This window comes from Pongo abelii, chromosome Y (genome assembly GCF_028885655.2).
Source record: "Pongo abelii isolate AG06213 chromosome Y, NHGRI_mPonAbe1-v2.0_pri, whole genome shotgun sequence".
In the NCBI taxonomy this organism is placed as follows: Eukaryota; Metazoa; Chordata; class Mammalia; order Primates; family Hominidae; genus Pongo; species Pongo abelii.
In genome coordinates this window covers 13,278,553-13,298,778 of record NC_072009.2, presented here as the reverse complement: position 1 = coordinate 13,298,778, position 20,226 = coordinate 13,278,553, and the positions used below count along the sequence as shown (strand labels likewise).

General features: G+C 39.1%; 1 long non-coding RNA gene across 1 annotated transcript in view; it reads right to left on the bottom strand.

Moving 5' to 3' along the window:
* LOC129053118 (uncharacterized) overlaps nucleotides 1-19,767 on the bottom strand; it is a 42,106-nt gene extending 22,339 nt beyond the window's left edge. Inside the window, exons 1-2 of the long non-coding RNA XR_008518230.1 lie at nucleotides 19,690-19,767; nucleotides 19,315-19,406 (exon numbers count right to left, since the gene is read on the bottom strand). This is a non-coding gene — a long non-coding RNA (uncharacterized LOC129053118). The remainder of the gene's footprint in view (nucleotides 1-19,314; nucleotides 19,407-19,689) is intronic.
* Nucleotides 19,768-20,226: the final 459 nt, after the last annotated feature.

Below are 20,226 nucleotides of genomic sequence, written 5' to 3'. Positions count from 1 at the left end.
ATTACTAATGATTCACCCATTGATCTTCCCACACCATCTAACATTTCTACATGAGAAAACTTCGGGTCATTCCTTGGTGCCTGCCTAATTCTCCAGATCACTACAGGATTATTTTTTGCCATGGACTATGCCTCAGACAACTCAACTGCCAATTTCTTCAGTTGCTCATATCAGCCAAGATGTAAACTATGGCTGAATGGTCGGCTATTTTCATGCCAATAAAGCTTCAACATTTTTCGTCTACTTCTTCATACATTTTGGCTGAGGCTTATACTGTGGACCATTTCTACTCCTAAGAAACTGAAATATTGGCGTTATCCTCCTATTCAAAACTACAGCAACAGCATTCTTAGGTTACATGATCCCATGTGGCTAAATGTCATTCTGAGGCACTACAGTAATAATAAATCTACTATCAGCCCTTCCATATATTGGAAGTGACCTTGTACAATGAATCTGAGGTGGATTCTCAGTTGACAAATCCATGCTTACATGATTTTTTGCCTACCATTTCAACTTTTCCTTCAACATTACAGTTCTAGCAACTAGTCACCTATTATTCTTGCATGAAACAGGATCTAACAACCCTTCAGTGTTTCATCAGACCCTGAAAAATTCACTTTCCACCCCTATCATGAAACCAAATGTATTCTAGGTTTAATTTTTCATCTCCTTTTACTAATAACTCTAGTGCTATTTTAGCCTGAACTCCTGAGCAACACAGATAATTACACTTTAGCCACCCCCTTCAATACCCCAACCTGTATTAAGCCAGTTTGGTACTTTTTCTTTTCATACACAATCTTATAATCTATCTCTAACAAACTAGGAAGCATACTGACCCAAGTATTCTGCAATCTCATTCTAGCAGTTATTCCCATATGTCACAGGTCTAAACAACAAAGCATAATATTCCAGCCATTAAGTCAATGCCTATTCTGAATTGAGTGGCTTACCTGTTCACACTCACATGAATCAAAGGACAGCCAGTCGAATAGACTTTTATTGCCATCAAGCTGACAGCATGTATTATGTACTTCTCTATCTTCCTCACCCCTAAACTGCTCACTATGCTAATTTAAAATAAACTACTTAAATGGAAATGCTCTTGTAGTATAATTTAATACTCTGGTCTTGTTAATCAGAAATGGATTGTTGCCTCCCCAGGACAACCCAAGGAAAAAGAATTCCTGCTTCACTGTCAACATCCAAAGCTAAAATTATAATTGAACTACTCCCTGATTTTTTCCACAGCACAGACTATAACTACTATGTTAGTATTGATCAACTAGCATCAATACATTAGTGCTGTGTATGTACTTTGTGTAATACTGCTAGCCCCCATGAACAATATATAGTTCTATAAGTGTTTAGTGGTATATAGTACATTCATACATGAGGATACACTACAAATCTAGTCCACATACATATAAGTATGTATTAAAATTCCTTTAATCAACCATGGTACACTTATTATTGACTGTACAATATAAATCTAATCCATATGAACAGTAACTCCTAATATATATGCTTAACATTACATGGTGCATACATTCATTCATCAGACATAGCAAGCTTCAGTCAAGCAATCACTTGTCAACATGGATGCCCCCTTCTAAATTCTGGTCTCTTAATCTACCAACATCTGTGAAATCATCATTTTGCTGAGGAGTACTATTCTCTTCACTCCTGGTTGACTATTTTGAAACTATGCCTGGCATCTGCTTCTTACTTCAAGACCTTTAAACTAAGATTGGCCACATGTTACTCTTAAATAACACATCTTGATAGACTACTGACTACCATCCTATTAACCAGTCAGGGTAGCACTGTCATTCACTTGGTATTTTTAACTTCAGGGTATGCTATCACTCACCATAGCAGAAGGCCAGGTTTCTGCCGAATGAGCTGTAGACAAACTCAGGTTTGATTCCTGCCAAATCAATTGGAGAAGCTGAGCATATACTGAATATTCTAGTAGCATAATAAACATAAGTTCTTAATTACTTCATGCCTGAAGGACATAACAATCATTAGGCATATATGCTCATGCATGTACGTTCACGCACATAAGCTCCCTTTAAAGAACTATTTCTGATTAAATCCACAAACTCCTCCTCCCTCCATCTTTGACTTTTCCATCAACCTAGGTAAATGTACCCTTGCCTAACCCCCAAAACAAGAGACTAAAAGCAACCAAGTCAGAGCCCCAAAATTATATTTTCACCATGAATACTCTAACAGCTAACCCTCAATTGATGTAATTTTCCTAAAAATTGTAAGACCCCCCCAATCAAGCCTCCATGTTATATAATAAATACAATATCTAAACTGCCACCCTAATACTAATGTAATAACTTGAACATATCCCTTTAAAAGCTCTACCCCATATCTTATACTCTAAATCAATTATATTCTAATTATGAGTAATCCTCTGAACAAAACCTCTGCCACTTCAACTTTAAAGACCCTGAATTTCCAGAAGTGTAAGCAATTATTTATATTTGCTTATTTCCTTCTCATATTCTAATTTTAGTCTTAAATATTTATATGGTTAATGTAGCTTAATTATTTCAAAGAAAAAAACTGAAAATGTCTAGATGGGTCTGCATAACCCCATAAAAATCGGTTTGGTCCTGTACTTTCTATTAGCTTTTAGTAAGATTACACATGAAAGGACCACCACCCCAGTGAAAATACCTTTCAGATCACCTGGATCAAAAGAAGCAAATATCAAGCATTCACAAATGCACCTCAAAACACTTTGCTGAACTGCACCCCCATGGGAAATAACAGTGATAAATGTTTAGTAATAAATGAAAGTTTAACTAAGCTATACTGATATTTATGGTTGTTCAATTTCATGTCAGCCACCTGGCCATATGATTAATCCAAGCCAATAGTTCTCAGTGTAAAGACTGTTTAAGATCTACCCTCCATAAAGCTAAACTCCAACTAAGTTGTAAAAAAGTGCAGCCCAAATAAAGTAAATTACAAAGATGGTTTTAATATCCTGAATACACAATAGCTAATACCAAAACTGGGATTTGTTACCCAACTGTGTTTAGCCCTAAACTCTAATGTAGGAAGTTTCTTTCCTAAGATCTTAAGAGCTGTTCCTCTTTAGAGTCACAGTTAAACTTACAGGAGATTAAGTAATTATGTGGGTAAGTTTAAAATTGAACTAAGATTCTATCTGTTACTCTCTGTAGGAAGGTTGTTTCCTCAAGTCTTAAAGGCTGTCCCTCTTGAGACTAACAGTTAGAGGGAGATTAAATAAATCTGTGGGTAAATTTAAAGTTGAAATAAGAGTCTATCTTGGACAATCAGCTATCACCAGGCTCAACAGGCTCGTCAATGCTACTCATGAATCTTCCCACTATTTTGCCACATAGATGGGTACATTATTTTAGGTGTTCTTGTGTAGCTCTTCTGGTTTTGAGGGACTTGGATATGGTCCTCTGTGTAAAGTTATTTCTAGTTAATATATTATGCAGAAGGAATACAGTTACATCAACAAAACCATTCACCAGAATACTACAAGCAACAGCCTAAGACTCAAAGGACTTGGTGGTGCTTTAATCCCTCTAGAGGAGCCTGCTCTATAATCAATAAACCCCAATTATGAATTCCTCACCAATCTTGCCCCGAGCCTATATACCGCCATCTTCAGCAGACACTAAAAAGTTAGAGAGTAAGCACAAGTATACACATAAAAATATTAGGTCACAGTATAGTTCAAGAGGTGGCAAGAAATGGACTACATTTTTTATACCCAGGAAATCTCACAACAACTTTTATGAGATCTAAGGGCTCAAGGGGAATTTAGCAGTAAACCAAGATCAGAGTGAAAAGGCCATGAAATACACACACCACCCACCACCCTTCTCAAATACCATTCTAGAAATTACTATTACTGAAAACTCTCTACGCACATATACAGGAGACAAATCATAACATGGTAAGCACACTTGAACGTGCGCTTGGACAAACCAAAGTGTAGCTTAACGCAAACCATCCAGCTTACATCCAGAAGGTTTTATTATGACCTGATCACTTTGAACACACTCTAGCCTCAAACCTCATTAAAAACATTATCAAACTTACCCGCAGTATTACTTAATCTCCCTGTAAGTTTAACCATTAGTCAAAAGAGGGACAGCTCTTAATATCTTAGGAAACAATCTTCCTGCAGAGAGTAAAATATATTACCACCATAGTTGGACTAAAAGCACAAACAAATTAGGAAAGCATTTGAGCTCAGCATATAATTATTTTTGTTCTAATCACAATACTGAACTCTTAACATCACATCGACTAATCTATTACTTAATAGAAGCAATAATGTTAATATAAGTAACAATAAGGTATTCTCCAATGCATAAGCTTATATCAGACTGGAATAATCCACTCACATTTAGCAGCTTCATATTTATAAGCAATATATTAATGGCCTTATTATTTAAACTGTTAATGCAAAACAGGTATGCTAAGGAAATATTACAAAAACTAAAAGAAATTCTGCAAATCTTACCCCACCTGTAAGGTAAAACATCACCACTAGCATTACCAATATTAAGGACATTGCCCGCCCAGTGACACAGGTTCAAAGGTAGCTGTATCCTGATGGTACAAAGGTAGCAAAAACACTAGTTCCCTAACTAGGGACTTGTATAAATGTCCACACGAGGGTTCAGCTGTCACTGACTTTTAATCAGTGAAGCTGAGCTATCCACGAAGAGGTAGATATAAACAAATAAGGTGAATAGACCCTATGGAGTGCTAATTCATTAATGCAAATAAAAACTCAAAAAGGCCTACAGGCCCTAGTGTAGTGTTTCTGCATTAAAAATTTTGTGGCTGGGTTTGGTGGATCATGCCTATAATCCCAGAACTTTGGGAAGCCAAGGCAGACAGATCACAAGGTCAGGAGATCGAGACCATCCTGGCTAACACGGTGAAACCCCATCTCTATTAAAAAATACAAAGAATTAGCTGGGAGTAGTGTCGCGCACCTGTATTCCCAGTTACTCAGGAGGCTGAGGCAGAAGAATGGAGTGAACCCAGGAGGCGGAGCTTGCAGTGAGCCGAGATCGCGCCACTGCACTCCAGCCTCGGCAACAGAGCAAGACTTCATCTTAAAAAAAAAAAAAAAAAATTGATTGGGATAGTAGAACCAGGCAATCGCATAAAATTTAAACTGTATAAACAGAGGTTCAACTCTTCTTCTTAACAATATGACTATAGTTAACCTTCTCCTACATATTTTTCCCACTCTAATTGCTACAGCAATCCTTATACTCATTTAATGAAAATTCTTAGGCCATATACAACTATGCAATGAATCTAACACTGTAGGTCCCTACGGACTGCTTCATCCATTCACTTACACAACAAAACTTTTAACCCAAGAATGCTTACAGCCCTCAACATCTACTATTAACCTTTATACTTTTGCTCCAAACCTGACCCATTCTGTTGTTCTTGTCTTGGGGACTCCCCTCCCTTTACCAGAATATCTAATTAATTTTACTATAGTCCTCTTATTTATACTACCTACATCAAGCCTACTTGTCTACTCTATTCTATGATCAGTATGAGCATCTAATTCAAATTATGCACTAATTGGCACATTAAGAGCTGTGGCCCCCAGACAATGTCACATGAGGTCACCCTAGCCATTATCCTATTATCAATTCTACTAATAAGTGGCTCATTTAACTTATATGCACTTATCACAATGCAAGAATTCCTCTGACTGCTCTACTTTCATGATCCCTAGTTACAATTTAATTTATCTCCACACTGGAAAAAACTAACTGAATCCACTTTGATCTAACAAGAGGAGAGTCAGAATTAGTCTCAGGCTTCAGCATCAAATATGCTGCAGGTTCATTTGTCCTCTTTTTTACAGCAGAATACATGAATATTATCGTAACAAATACTAACTACTAAAGTTTTCGTAGGAGCATTGAAAAATAAATATTCACTAGAATGCTATACCACAAATATCATTATGAAAACCCTCCTTTTAACAACTCTGTTTTTATGAATTCTAAAACATATCTCCGGTTCCACTATGACCAACTCATACATGTTCTATGAAAAAAATTCCTAACACTTACATTAGCATTCTGCATATGACATATCTCAATGCCTGTCCTAATTTCCAGTGTTTCACCCCAAACATAGGAAATATGTCTGACCAAATTATTACTTTGATAGAGTAAACAAATGGTGTTAAAATCCTATTGTATCTGGAAATATAGAAATTGAACCTACCCCTGAGAATTCAAAATTCTTCCTGCTCCCTATTACATCACATCCTAAAGAAAGGTCAGCTACATAAGCTATCAGGCCCCTGAAAATTTTGGTTATACCCTTCTCTTACTAATAATTATTCCATTAACTCAACTTCTTATCTCCCTTGCTATTTTCAAAGGAACTCTTATCACAATAGTAGGCTCACACTGATTTCTTATCTGAACATGACTAGAAACCTATATACTAGTTCTTACTCCAATCTTAATTATAAAAATAAATCCCTGCTCTGAAGAAGCAGCCACCAAATATATTCTTAGACAAGCAATTGAATTTATAAACTTCATGATAGGTATTATTTCTGATATACTGTCCTCCAGACCGTGAACGATAATAAAGACTATTAATCAATTTTCATCCTTATTAATAATAACAGGCTCAATAATAACATTAGGAAGAGCCCCTTTCACTTCTGCATCCCAGAAGTAACCCAAGGATCCTCTCTAATATCTGGTATACTTCTCACATGACAAAACCTAGCCCGTATTTCGATTATGTTTCAAATTTTCCCGTCAATAAACATGAACATCCTCCTATCTGTCACAATCCTGTGCAATACAGTGGGCAGTTGGGGCAGATAATAAAACGCAACTGCATAAAATTCTAACCTACTCCTCAATTACTCACATAGGTTGAATAATAGCAGTACTAAATTATAAGCCAAAAGTTGACATTATAAGTCTGATTATTTACTTTATTATAACAAATACCACATGTCTAATACTCTACCTGAGTAAAAGCACAAAGTCATTATACAAGGAGATATGCCAAATCTCCTTGTCTTTGAGGGTGACACCATTAAATATGACCTGGGTGTGTATATGAGAGTCACAATTTCATGTGTTCCCTGGGCAATTGTATGACACTCTACAACATTCCAAGGCTTTTTACAGCATGCATGACAGTTTAAAACCTCTTTGAGACCTACATGCGGATATAGATTCATGATCTTACATATTTTCCTAAAACCAGGCATTACAGTCAACATCACTTCTGTAGGCTAGGTTCAGAATTGAGATCCATTATTATTGCCTGTGATCTGGATCCAGAAATGAGTCACCGTCTCAACTTTGGGTCATATCCACATATGAAGGTCACAATTTCAACTTTGTTCTGCATTTACTTGTTAGACTCAGGACATTAAGAGTTGGCTTTGAACATGTGGGATAGTAAAAACATTTTCATTCACCTGGCTGTGTAACTGAGAGTCCCAATCTGAACTTATGCTGGTTCCTGTCACAAACTCTCTGTACCACACAAGGAGTTTATACATTATGTGTTAGTGTTATAAAGTACTGTAAGCATAGTATAAACATGCAACCAAAGACAGTACAGTTCCTCTTGCCCTAAGACTAGTGATGAAAGGCAAAATATCTCCTATCAGCTGAATCCCAAAATAAGTTTGACCATCATGCCTGTTAACAGAAGTAAGGTATATGCTATTGTCCCATTTGTGTCAACAACTAGGCAGGAGGGTAACATCACTTAGGTGCTAGACCAAGGATCATGTCACAATGCCCTCTCTAGGCAGTGTGTAGGAATTAGAGTTATATTAACTGGGTGCTGGACTCACCAGTTTTACATAATCACCCAAGTGGAAAAAAAACAGCAAAGTTATGAGAGCCAAAACACCTACATAATGGGCCCAGGATATGTCAAAATTCCTTCTGTGGCTCTGGGACTGGCATAAAAGTCACATTATTATGGTGCTGCACCCAGCAATATGCCATAATTCTCTCTACATGTAAAACACAGGCAAAAGAGTAATATTTTCTGGGTGCTTGGCCATGTAATACATCATAATTTCTGTTTTTGGGCATGGCTTGAGAAAAAAGGAAGAGTCAAACAACCAGAGCGTTGGGCTCTTTAATATGTTACCATTGCCCCATTTTAAAGACCAAACAGAAGAGGACAGTCACTTCACTTGAGATATGGAATCAGAGATATATTCCAGTGTCCTAAAGAGGCAGGGACCAGGCAGAAAAGAATAATCATATTGTCTAGATGCTTCTGTAGTTATATGTCACAATGTGTCAGGTGAACAGAAAGCAGACAGCAAAGCCACATCACTTGGTTACAACAGCAATTAATATGTTACCATGCCCAGTGAAGATAGATTTGAAGAAAAAAAAAGAAAATCACACCTTCTGGGTGCTGGGCTCAGCAATATGTAATAATTCCTTCTCTTGACAGAGTTCAGAACAAAAAGGTGAGTCATGTCACCTAGGTTTTGCACTCAGTTTTATGTCCTAATTTCTTCAGTGTGCAAGATCCAGGCAGGAGAGGATTGTCAAATTACCTAGATGCTATATCTAGCTATATGTCACAGTGTCCCTGTGGGCAAGGCACTGGCAGGAGAGACATATCACTTAGCCAGTAGGCCTGGAAATATGTGAAAACATCCATTGTTTGCACTGCCCAGGAAGAAAAGTCGCATTATTATGTTTCTGATCCAGTGACAGATAACAATGCCTTTATGGAAAGAAATTTAAACAGAAAATCTCAACACAGGGGTACTACGCCAAGGGATATAACACAATTGCCTCATCTCTAAAAGTCACACCATTACCTGTTAGCTAGTTTTATATGTGACAGTCACAATCTTGCGTGTGTGCTGGCCATTTTAGGACACTCTCTACAACCTCTGAGATCTTTATACAACATGCATGAAAGTTGAAAAACTTTCTGAGGTGTGCCTGCTTATATGGAATCATGATTTACATATTGTCCTAAAGCCTGGAATGACAGTCAGTATCTCTCATGTATGCTGGCTTCAGCGATAAGACCTGTGAGCTGGTACAGAAATTAGTCACCATCCCATCTGTGGCCAGATTCACTTATGAAATTCACAATTCCAAGTTTCTGTTGTATTCACTTGCTAGATTCAGGATCTCAACAACAAGCTTTTAAAATATAGGATAATAACATATTTTACATTCACCTGAATATGTAATCAAAATTCACAATCTTAACTTTTTGCTGGGCCCTGTTATAAAACTGTGTGTACCACCCAAGACATTTTATAATGAGTTATTGCTGTAAACCTCTGTGAGCTTTGTACAAATATGCAATGAGAGACCTTATCTATTGACTTAAACCTTGTGGTGAGAGGCAATATATCTTTTACTGCCTGAGTCCAAATATAAGCTGGATCATCATGCTTTTGAACTGAAGCAGGATATATGTCGTAGTCCCATTTGTGGGGAAAAACTAGGCAGAAGGTTAACATCACTTAGGTGCTGAGCCAAGTGATATGTTACAAAGTCGTCTCTATACAGCAACTAGGAAAGAGGGACACATTAACTTGGGGCTAAAGCCAGCAATATAATACAACCCCACACAGAAGAAACCCAGCAGGTAGAGATGAGAGCCTAGGCACCTAAAGAATGAGTCAAGGATATGTCATAACACCTTCTGTGGCTCTGGCACAGGCAGGAGGGTCACATCATTAGGGTGCTGGGCTGAGCAACATGCTATAGTCCCCTAAATGTGCACAACTTAGTCAGAAGAGTGACATCATCTGGGTGCTGGACCCTGAAATATGGGAAAAGTCTTGTTCATGGATGTTGTTCAGCAACAAGATGAGAATCATCTTATCGAATTACCTATGTTCTGGGCTCATCAATATGTCAGTCTCCCCATTGTCAAGGCCCAGGCAGAAGAGAAAAGTCACAACACTTTGGTCATGGGCATAGAGATATAGCCCAATGTCACCTTTAGGCAGGACTTAGGTGGAAAAAGAGAGCCATATTACCTAGCTGCTTCTATAGTATATGTCAAAATGCAATATGTGGCCAGAAACTAGGCTGAACAGCCACATCACCTGGTTCTGGGTCCTGAGGTATACACAGTTTCTCCTTAGGAAAGGACCCAGGCAAGAGGGTTACATTACTTAGGTGCAAGGTACACCCTTATGTCACAATGCTCCAAGTGGACAGGGCCAAGCAGGAAGTCACATCACCTAGGTGATAGGTCCAGAGATATGTCACAAAGCCTTTTTGAAAGCATAGCCATGGCAAAAGAGTACCATCACCTTTGTACCTGGCCTAGCAATATGTCACTATTCAAGTGGGCACTTCCCAAACAGAAGAGACATATCACATAAATGATAGGCCCTGAGATATGTCAAAATGCCTGTTTTTGGGTTTAGTCCTGGCAAAATGGTATCATCTCCTCTGCACCAGACCTAGAAATATGTCACCATTTTGCCCTGTGTGCAGAGCCCATTTTAGAGAGGTGAGTTACCTCTTCTAACTAATGGACTCATTTATAAGTCACAATGATATCTGACGGCATGGTGCAGGCAAGAATGTAACATCTCCTGGGTGCTGGATCCAGGTTATGTCACAATTCTTACTGAAAGAAATGTCCAGGCAGAAAAGTCACATCACCTTAAGGTTGACCCAGGTAGATGTCAAAATCCCATATGTAGGCTGCAACCAGCCTGAAGAGTCAAACCACACAGGTAGTTGGCAAAAATTTATATCACAGTTATGATGGAATACAATTCTAGGGTTTAAATTTACAATACCACACAATGTCCTGTTTTCATGTTGGAAAGTTGTATTCACCCATCTCTGATGGTGAAAGTCCTTACTGTCTCCTGGCTGTGCATATGAGACTCATAATTTTCTCTGTGTGCTAGGCCCTGTTATGACACTGTCTATACAACCCAAATTTGTTATAAAATATGTGTGAGTGTTGTAATCTTCTGTGACTTTTATATCAAAAGTAGATCCTGAACATTACTCATGTTGCTAAGCCTAGTGAGAGAAGTCAAAATTTCTCCTATTGGCTGGTTCCATGTAGGAGAGTCATTATCGTTCGTGTTAGCTGTGCCTAGGTATATGTCATCATTGTCTTTGTGGTTATAAAACAGGCAGGACAATCACACCTCCTAAGTCCTAAGCCAAAAATATTTCAATATTCAATTTTGTAGTCAGGGCCATAATAGAAAATTCCCAAAACTTTGGTGCTAGGCCCAGCTTTATGGCATTATGCTGTAGGAATTCAATCAGGCTGGTGGGAAAATACTGAAAATAGTTATAATAATTGCCACAAACTCTCTTGGGAGGCCTAAGATTTTCCATCACTTCAGATTGCTTGGCTGAAGGCAGCCAGGGTCTCTTTGCAGGAGCGAGAAAGATTGGGGTGCAAGTACAAAGAACGTGGGGAGTTTATCCTACTAACCTGTTTAGTTATATGGACCTAAGACTAACCTATGTCCTACCACAGATAATTAACTGTTTCCAGCTTGGGGGTCAGCAGAAGTTTAATACCTGCAAGTGGTGTTTGCTTTATGTCTCAGAAACTGGCCTTTAATCTTTACCCTCTAATGGTGTTTATACTTACGATCTTTGTTAATTAATCTTTTCTAAATAGATGCAAATCTCAGGGACCAATCAAGGCCACAGTTGTAACTGTTTACAGTACTTTCCGGGAACTCTCTAAGAAGCTCAGACACTCAGCTGGACTGGCCATGCAGAATATCTATGTGCCAGCTTACTTCATTACTCTGTCACTGGGTCAAAGTTTGCAGGTAAGACCCCTGAAGTTGGTTCCCTGCCCCTGTTTGTGGAACGCTGTGAAGGAAACATGATGGACCCCCAAAAATAAAGTGAAGAAGAACAGTGTTGTCAAGTCAGTAAGTAATCAGTAAGTAGTTAGTGCCCACTCGAAATTTCCAAGTTCAGTGGGGACTGGTCACCCTGAGGTTTCATTGTGGGACCACAGTTATCAGCTCAACAGAAACAGTATATAAAAGAGTTGAAATAGTTGATTAAGGCTGGTGGAGCATCAGTTTCACAGGCTTATTTAAGGGACCTAATAATGCAAAGTGTTGTAACCCAAACCCAATGGTTCTTGGAAAAAGGAATACTAGATGTGGAACTAAGGGAACAAGTGGGGAGAAATCTTAAACAATGTTATACACAAGAGCAATAAGTCCAAGTAACAGCTTTAACATTATGGGCTTTAAATTGAACAGCCCTGGTTTTGTTATACACGGAAAAGCCTCAAAAGGGGAAAGAGGAGGAACTGTCACATGCATTATGGCCTCCTCTTCCCTCAGCCCTGATATCACCAGGCCAAAATAACAAAGAGGAAATGGAGGTTTTACCTAAGCCCCCTCTTCCAACATTTAGGAAAAGAGACCAGGGATAGCCTACAGCTATAAGTCCCTGACTTAGGAAGAATTACAAGGGTAGCTATTAGCCTATCCAGTAACGTAAGATCAGCAAAGCAATCAGTTACCTAAAAAGTTAAGAAAAAGCATTAAAGGCCAAAGCTGCATAGCCAAGCAGGTGGTGGACAAAAGGGAAAACCCAGCAGCAGGGATGTTCACAAATCTGGAGCTAAGAAGTGCTCCAGACAACTCAGCCTGCACAGCAGGGTCAGCGACAGGGAGTCAGGCACAGCTCATCAGCACTAGCCTGCTGGGGAGGGGCAAGAGGCACATGTGACAGGGTCCACCCTGGCTGGCAGCATCTGCCCAGCAACAGAGGGAATGAGCAGGGGCAAAAAACAGCACAGAAAATCAGTGGCACCCTTACAAATGAAAAGCTGCCCCTGACTTGGGACAGGCTTGCTCAGCTCTCTAGCTCTGCAGCAGACACAAGACAAAATCTTGTGGGCTCCTTGTTTACAAGTGACATCCTAGATTATAGTTCTCTACTGATGGTTAAGTAAAACTTAAAAATTTAAAAAACATTTTTCTAATAGAGGCCACTGCTATTATTTCTCTCTCTTACCCTTAACATAACTCTCTCCAAATTCAATTTAAGTAAAACAGTAACCTCTAAAGGGAGAAACAACACAAAAGGTTCATGAGTTAGCTAAGGAGCAATTAAAAGCAAGCTTTACTCCCTGGTAAATAAAAAAAGTTTCCTAATTATGGGGTTACTTATTTTATAGGTGATGTTCTCCTAACAGTCCTTAAAATTCACCCATTTTCGTCTTTCCCAAAAAGTCTTTTAAATTTTACCTACAAAATAGTTTATGTCCCCATACCTCATGCATACCTAATGCTTTAACACTGCTTACTGAGGGTTCTGGTAAACATGGAAAGGTGGCAGTCTAGTAGAGACCACATAACTGACTCACTCAATCTGAGTTTGCCAGCACTTAAAAAGCTAAAGTTAAAACCTTAATATTAACTCTATAGGACTTTTAAATACCTGATTAAGTCCACTCTGGAGAACACTCTGGAGACCCTGTGTGCTCTTTTTCTCCAACTTCAGCAATTGCTAGATGGACATACACATTCTATTTTTATTACATCAATTCAAGCCCACAGCTCACTGCCTGGCCCATTAGGTTATGACAATCATCAGTCAGCCCAGTTTATGACATCATTGCTTGAGCAAGCCATACAATCACATCAATTTTTCCATCAAAATTGGAGAAACTTATCTAAACAATTTCTAAGTACCCAGAGACTTGCTAAACAAATTATCCTACAATGCCCTGATTGCCAGCTCACAAACACATCTCCTTCCTTCAACAGATATTAACCCAAGAGGATTAGAACCTAATCAGTTATGGCAAACAAATATTACACACATCCCTGAATGTGGAAAGCTAAGATACATGCATGTGCCCATTGATACCAATACTAATCTAATTAGTGCATATTAAAGAGATAAATAAAATAAAAAAGTAAGAAAGAGACTAGAAAAGACAGAGTTCAGAGAGAGACACAAAAAGTAAGACAGAGATAAAGTAAGAAGAAAAGAAAGACATATTAATAAATTTGTAGTTATAAGAATGCACCTTTACTAAAGAAAGTTATAAAACAAAGTCAGAAAGTTAAGGCATGTTGAAGATTGTCTGTGAAAACCATAGAAAATATTCTAAATAGAAATTTATGCAGAACATGTATAATTTTTGTATTGAAGATCTAAGCAGTTTTAAAACATTAATTGTAAAAGAAATTCTGTGTGTAAGCATATTGGACAAAATTAAAGTGATTTTCCAGTTTTTCTGTAAACTAGACATTAAAAAAAAAAAAAAAAGCACTATGGGTTTTCCTTAAAGCACTAACTTGCTCTTTAATAAAGACTGTAAGAAGTCTCTTAGCACAGAGACCACACTTAGAATTTCCAGTACACCAACACCAGCCTGGAGACTATGTTCTCAACAAAGGTTGGAAAGAAGAAAAAACTCAAGCCAGCCCAAGAAAGACCTTACAGGAAATGCAGCCCCAAGTGATGCAGCTTCCGTGGATGACACAGGCCCCAGAAACTATGCTGAATAATTAGAAGGACAATCTTATTGAGGGAACCTGCCCCCAATATTTCAACTTGGTTCTTTCTATTTTCCATAAGTGTCAGCTGGCTGAGAAATAAAGAGAGACAGTACAAAGAGGAGAATTTTGCAGCTGGGATGCCATGGGTGACATCACATATTGGTAGTACGATGATGCCCGCCTGAGTCTCAGACCAGCAAGTTTTTATTAACGGTTTCAAAAGGGGAGATGGTGTAAGAACAGGGAGTAGATACAAAGATCACATGCTTCAAACAGCAAAAAGTAGAACCACTAATAAGGGTCTAACAAAAATCACATGCTTCTGAAGGAACAGGACAAAAGGCAAAAGCAGAACCACTGATAAGGGTCCAATAAAGATCACAAGGCAAAGAGCAAAACAGAATCACTGATAAGGGTCTATGTTCAGCAGTGCACGTAGTGTCTTGATAAACATCTTAAACAACAGAAAACAGGGTTTGAAAGCAGAGAACCAGTCTGATCACAAATTTACCAGGGCAGAGATTTCCCCACCCTAGTAAGCCTGAATGCTCTGCAGGAAACCAGGGTGTATCCCAGTCCTTATTTCAAAAGCACAAGACAGACATTCCCAGAGTGGCAGTTTATAGACCTCCCCCCAGGAAGGTCTATAACATTTATCAAAAAATTATAAAAAGGAATATAAACATTCCTTTCAAAGGGTATTAATATTAGTATTCCTTGCTAGGAAAATAACTTCATGATATCTTCCCTAGAATGTTGCTAATTGTACTCATGATTGTTCTTTGTTATTTGCTAAATCTAAAATGCAAAGCCAGAATAAGAGCAATAACCACCATGTCTGACAAACCCGATGCTGCACACATTTACACCCTCCAATTCAATAAAATTTATGCAGAAAACAAAACGTGGAGATTCAGAGATTCAATCAGGCTAATGGGAAAAACATTAAAGATAGTTACAGTAATAGCCACAATCTCACTTGGAAGGCCTTAGAGTTTGCATAGCTTCATATTGCTTGGCTGAAGGCAGTCAGGGTCTACTTGGAGGAGTGAGAAAAATTAGGGTGCAAGTACAAAGGAAAGTGGGGAGTTTATCTTGCTAACCTGTTTACTTATATGGGCCTAAAACTAACCTTTGTCCTAATGCTGGTGCTGAAATGCTTCCTACTTGGCAGGTCAGCAGAAGTTTACTACCCACAAACAGTGTTTGCTTTAGGTCTTGGAACCTGGCCTTTAATATTTACCCTCTAGTGGTGTTTACTCATGACCTTTATCAATTAACCTTCATGAAATAAATGCAAGTCTCACTGACTGAGGGTGGCTGAAGTCACAACTGTTAGAGTACTCTCCAAGGAGTCCATAGTTGCTCAGACACTCAGCTGGACTTGCAAACCGGAATATCCCTTTCTCTGTAAACTTCATTCATCTGTTACTGGGTCACGGACTTCCACATATGAAGAGTGTCCAAGCAGCAGAGTAAAGTCATATCACCTAAATGATGGGCCCACAGATATGTCACAATGCCTCTTGTTGAAACAGGTTAGGCAAGAGAGTCATGTCATTTGGATTCAGTGCTTATAAATGTTACATTATTTACTGGAGACAGGATGCATGCCAGAAAGGAGAGGCACATATTGTCTATGATGGGTGCAGAGATATATTGTGATCCCTTTGAGGGCACTGTTAAAACACGAGAGTCAATTCCCCAAGTTCTTGACCCGGGTGTATGACAAAATGCTATCTGTTGTTTAGAAGTCGGCAGAATTATTTCATCACTCAGAGGCTGGGCAAGGGTAAATGTCAAAATAACAACTCCGCAAAGTTTTAGGGATGAGATTCAACATCCTGTATATCCTGGCTCCAGGTACAGGCGTTGTTATTAGGCCTTTGATCTATTGTCAAGTATATGGCACAATATCACAGTGGGAAGGGAGAAGAAAGAAATCACATCACCTGAGTGGTAACTGGTCCAGTGAAATGTCACAATCCTCCTTTTGGCAGCACCCTGGAAGAAAAGTCATATCTCCTGGATGCTGGTTTCAGAGATATATCTAAATCAACCCTGTGGGCAGAGGTTAGGATGGAAAGCACACAAACTACACCTAGGCAATTGACCTAGATATATGTCACAATGGCTCCTATGTGCAGGACCAGGGCAGGAGAGTGACCTAACCTTGGTGCTGGGTTCAGCAATACATCACAATCTTTTTGTTGGTCAGGGCCCAGGCAAGAGGGAAGGAAGATAACTTCGGTGTTGAGCCAAATGACAAGTTACAAAGCTCCTACTGGCAGAACACGACCCCCCAAAAAGGTGAGGCATATCACCTGGATGCAATAGTCAGTTATGTGTCAAAATGCACCATAACGCAGGGCTAAGATAGTAAAAGGAAATTACATCAGTTATGTGATTGACCTACATAAAAGTGACAATGCTCTGCATAGCCAAGCTTCAGGACAAAATTTTACATTAGCTGAGTGCCGGTTTCAGTGATATATACTAGTGCCCTTTGTCACATTGCCACAGAAGTTTTTGCATATTGCTTAGTTGCTTGGTGCATGTATGTCACAATTTCGATTGTGTTTTGGGGTAAAAAAGAGTCAAAAAAGAGTCAGATCCTTGGCAAAGTCATACATCTCAATCACAACCTCGGAAATGTTCAGATATAAGTTTCATAGTCCCACACAATTCCTCGCTTTGTGTATAAGAGTCAACACCTCCTACATGTTGGGTCAAAGTACAGCAGTCAAAACCTCAACAATGGGCAAGATCCATGTATAACAGCCCCAATTCCACTTGAAGATTATGTTTCCATAGGGGAGTCAAAGTACCACAGGTGTGCTGAATCATGGTTCAAATGTCACCAAACCACCTGTGAATCAGACTAATGTATGACAGCAACAATTTAAAGTGTCTACTGCTATGAGTGTGAGATTTATAGCTCATATGCAGGCTCTGTTTATGTTTGAGAATGAAAATCTTGTCAGTGGGTTGTGCAGCTAAGAGTCACAAAAGCATCTGGTTGCTGGTGACTGTTATGACACTCTGTACAACTCAGGCTTTATATGATATTCCAGAGTAGCATACTTTTGTGTGAATTCTTACAGGTGGGAGATTTAGGACTTTACCCATGGCTGTAAGACTGAAAATGACAGTTGAATTATCTTTCCTGGCTGGCTCTAGATATGATAGTTATTATAGTGCATATGTGCTGAATCAAGATAAATGTAACAATTTCGCCTTGGACAGAGACAAGAGAGAAGAGTCACATCATCTGTATGCTGAGCCAGGGATATATCATAATGTCCTCTGTAGACAGGACCCAATTAGAAGAGCCATATCACTTGGGTAAAATCTCAAATAATATGTCATCATGCCCACTGTATACAGCGTTAAATATTTAGTGGTTAGTCACATTCCCTCAGTGGTGGTGGTGTCACCAGTATGTGAGAATTCCCTCTCTTTGCAGAGCCCAGCACAAAGAGGAGAGTCACATCGCCAAGGTTTTGCACTCAGTGGTATGTCAACATTTCTTCTGGCAGGATCCTGGCAGGAGAGGAAAGTCATATTTCCTAGAAGCTATAGCGATATGTCACAGTGTCCCATATGGGTAGGGCACTGGCAGGAGTCATACATCACCTAGCTGAAAAGCCCAGGGATATGTGACAATATCCCCTGTTGGCTGAGTCCAAGAAGAAGAGTCACACTATTCTGATTCTAACCCAGCAATATTTCACAAGGCACCTATGGGAAAGAATTTACACCCCAAAATCTCAACACTCAGGGATACTAGGCCTAGTGATACGACACAATCTCTTCATCTTTTAGGGTAACACCTTCAATGGTTAGCTTGGTGTGTATATAAGTGTCACAATCCCATGTGTGTTCTTGGTCATTGTATGACACACTCTACAGCATCTGAATGCTTTATGCAATATACAGGAGAGTTTTAACACCCTGCAGTCTACATGCTTGTTTTGACTCACAATCTTCCATATTGCTTTAAACCCAATTATGACAGTTAACATCTCTCTTGTAGGATGGTTTCAGACAGGAAAACCATTATGATGTCTGTGATCTGGGTCCAGAAATGAACCACCATCTCACCTGCAGCAAGATACGTATGTGAAAGTCACAATTCCATCTTTGTGCTTTATTTACTTGTTAGACTCAAAATTTCAACAGTGGGCTCTGTAAATGTGGGATGGTGTCAACTTTTCCCTCACCTGCATGTGTAATCAACAGTCACAATTTTAACTTTTTACTGGGCCCTCTTATAAAACTCTGTGTACCACCCAAGTAGTTTATAGAATATGAGTTAGTGTTGTAACCTTCTGGGAGCTTTGTACAAATATGCAACTCATCACCTTACCTATTGATCTAAGTGTAGTGATGACAGGCAAAATATCTACTATTGGTGGAATCCCAATTTAAAATTAATTGTCATGCCTCTGAATGGAAACAATATAAATTTTATAATCCCGTTTGTAGGAAAACAACTTGGCAGGATGTTAGCACAACTTAGGTGTTTTGCCAAGCAATATGTCACAATCCCCTCCTAGAGAGAGTCTAGAAATGAGGGTTACTTTAACTCAGGGCTGGAGCCAGCAATATGACACTATCCCAAATGTGGAAAACAACAACAACAACAAACAACAAACAGACAAATGATGAGAGCAAAAACAACTACAAAATGGGCCCAAGATATGTAAAAATACTTTCTGCTGCTCTGGCTCAGGCAAAACACTTACATCATCAGACTGGTGGAGGTCCAGCAATTTGCCATAATTCTCTCTTTATGCAGGACCCAGGATGAAGATGAACATAATCTGTGAGCTATGCCCTGCAAAAATACATCAAAATTCCTTTTCATGGGCATGGTTCAAAAAGAAGAAGAGTCATATTACCTAAGTATTGTGTTTAGCAATGTCACATCACCCCATTTTAAAGGTTCTGGCAGTAGAAAAGAGTCACATTACTTAAGACATAGGCTCAGGTATATGGCCCAATGGTCCCAAGTAGGCAGGGCTCAGGTAAAAGGGTAAAGTCATGTCTCTTATGCATTTTCCTAGGTATATGACACAATCTAATATGTGAGGTGGCACCATGCAGAAGAGTCACATTACCTTGAGGCTGGGTCCAGAGATATGTCAGGAACTTCCCTTAGAACAAGACCCAGGCAAGAGAGTTTCAACAAATAGGTGCATGTTCTACCTTTATGTCACAATGCTTCATATGCGCAAGGCTCAAGCAGGTAGTCATATCACCTAGGTAACGGGCCCAGATATATGTCACAATATCCTCCTTGAGACATGATTCTGGGGAAACTCTACCACCATCTGTGTGCCTTGCCTAGCAATACGTCACTATCCAGGTAAGCCAGACCCAAGCAGGAGAGCAGCAATACGCACCTGATAGGCCAAGATATTTGTCACAATGCCCTTTTTTGGACATTACTCTAGCACAAGAGTACCATCACCAGTGTGCCAGGCCCAGCCATGTGCTACTATCCCCTAGTGTGAGTACAGCCCATTCTAATGAGTAGAGTTATGCAACCTAACTGGTGATATGTCACAATGACTTCTGTGGGCATGGCTTAGGCAAAAATGCAAGATGACCTGGGTGCTGGATCTAGTGATATATTACTATTCTTACTGAGAGCA